Here is a 2,270-nt window from a genome sequence, read left to right on the forward strand (position 1 = left end):
TCCTGCTCTTTCCATATAAATCACTTGCACCTGAATCCTTATCTTAGCATTGACTTTTTTTTCCTTTTTATTTATTTATTTTTTATTGTGAACTGATCGATAGTTTACATGGGAGAAGATCGGCTTTACACCATCATTGCAATGATTACAATCTCCTCCATGCATTATCTTTTAACAGTATTTGCTTCCATTCCCTCTGTTTTTTCTTTTTTGGGGGGCTGGGGACGTGGGGGATGTACACAAAAACACTCAGGAATATATAATCATTTAAACAACTAAAGGGCATATTATACAAGTCTGGCCGCCAGCCAGACTGTTTCTGTTTCTGGCCGCCAGCACTCAGTTCCTCTCATCCCATGAGTCTAGAGTCCTCAGCAGCTCCCTCTCTCCATGTCCTCATCTCTGCCTCCATTTCTGGTGTTGCTGCTTCCCTGGATAAGGTCTCTCATTCTGCTTGTGCTCTTCTCCCTTGATGGTCCTAGGGTCCTCTGTTTCTGGACTATAGATTAACTACTCCCCTCTTTTTGTTGCAAAATTTCTACCTTTACAGTTGTGACAGTCACAATTAGTCATGATAACAATTACTCATTATTGAATCATAAGAATCTTATCCCCATCTCTTTTCACCAGACCCGTCTAGACAAGATGAAAACTATTCAGTGAGAACTCTGACTTCCCCCGCACACTCTGAAAATAAACTCCCTCTTGAAAACTCATAAGCCAATCACTTTGTGCCTTTATTGCCCTCTCATTTTAGTTAGCCAATGTCTAAGTTGCCCGTCCCTATCTACCCTGTATACAGAGGGGATAGGATCGCCACTTGATGTGAAAACTCCCCTCTCAGTTGATATTTTGAGCTACTACATCTATAGTATAGGTCAAATTCATCAAATTGTAGCAATTTACACTCATTTCCTTTATCAAAAATTGTTTTTTTATTTTCAACCTTCCTCTAGTCAAATTCTGATTTTCAAGCCATTGAGGCTAGGTCAAATGGGTACTATCTGCAGGTTTGGGCATTCTTATACATCTCCCCTCACTTCATTTCAGCTGGATGCTTCACTCTCAGTTCTAGCCCTCTGTGGCTATGTCCTTGTCCATGGGCTCAGGTGTCCCCAGGTCTCACCACACTTGGGACCAACCAGCCGTTACTCTTCGCTGTCTCATCTCCAGGTCAACAGGAGTCTATGGAACATGGTTGAACTCAGCCCATTTCTTCATTGCTGCCTTTCCCCCTCTTCCACTCACCAGTAGACCACTGTGGTCGCCAAAAAGCTTACATGCCTGCTCCCTTTGAGTTTCGGTCTTGGAGGGGGGGGTTGTCCTGAAGGGACTTGATTTTAGCTTTGACTTTTGGGGGCCACACTAGTACAGTGATCCGTCTTGTTCTGCAGGCAATGGTTTGGATTTGAGTGTTGATGCCCTTGTTACTAGACTCCTGGTGCTATGCTGTAGGATAATCACTGAACTGAGAACCAGAAGATTGGCGGTTCAAACCCACCAGCTGTTCCTGCTTATACAAGGTTGCTGTAATTTGGAATCAATTCAATGGCACTTAACAACAGCCCTGTCACTATCAAATGAGATAGCATGATGACAGAAAAAGCACTAGTCCTCGAGTCGCAGGAGCAAACTCCTCCATACATGGATCCTACATGGGTCCCATATCAGGTACCACCAGCAAATCATTTAAGCTACTTTTGAAGTTTTTAAACTCTTTTTCCCTCTCTACAGCCCTGTCCTGCCCTTTCCTGTACTAAAAAACAAAACAAAAGACAAATAATCATAAAACCTTCAGTGCCTGCTCTTGGGCTTAGTATCTGTGCGCATGCGTGGCAGAAGAACCCACCAGTGGTGAGGGTGAGGGGAATCCACTCGCTTGGGCTCCCCCTCTAGTCATCAGAATGGAGGTGGGCAAACAGTGTGTGCGCCAATGACCACATACCCAAAAAAGATAAAAAGAAAAGAATATCAGAACAAAGCAAAACTGACAAAGTATATTGTCCACCTTTGTCCTAAGGTTCCCCGGCATTTTTCCGTGTTTTTTCAGCTCCCCCTGTTTCGTCCCGCTGCTTGGTCTCGCCCAAGATGTCGGCTCTGGGCCTCCGAGCCCAGCCCGACAGATTCAAAAGTACGGGATTTTTTTTACTTCAGCTTCAAGTTCCACAATCTATAAGCCTTCAAACCTTCAAAATATTCCTATCTCTGTGGTTCCGAGTTTTGGAGCTCTGCCCTGGATCTGCTTTGCCTGGTATTCTGTGGTATGGCTG

This window comes from Chrysochloris asiatica, unplaced genomic scaffold (genome assembly GCF_000296735.1).
Source record: "Chrysochloris asiatica unplaced genomic scaffold, ChrAsi1.0 scaffold00025, whole genome shotgun sequence".
NCBI lineage: Eukaryota > Metazoa > Chordata > Mammalia > Afrosoricida > Chrysochloridae > Chrysochloris > Chrysochloris asiatica.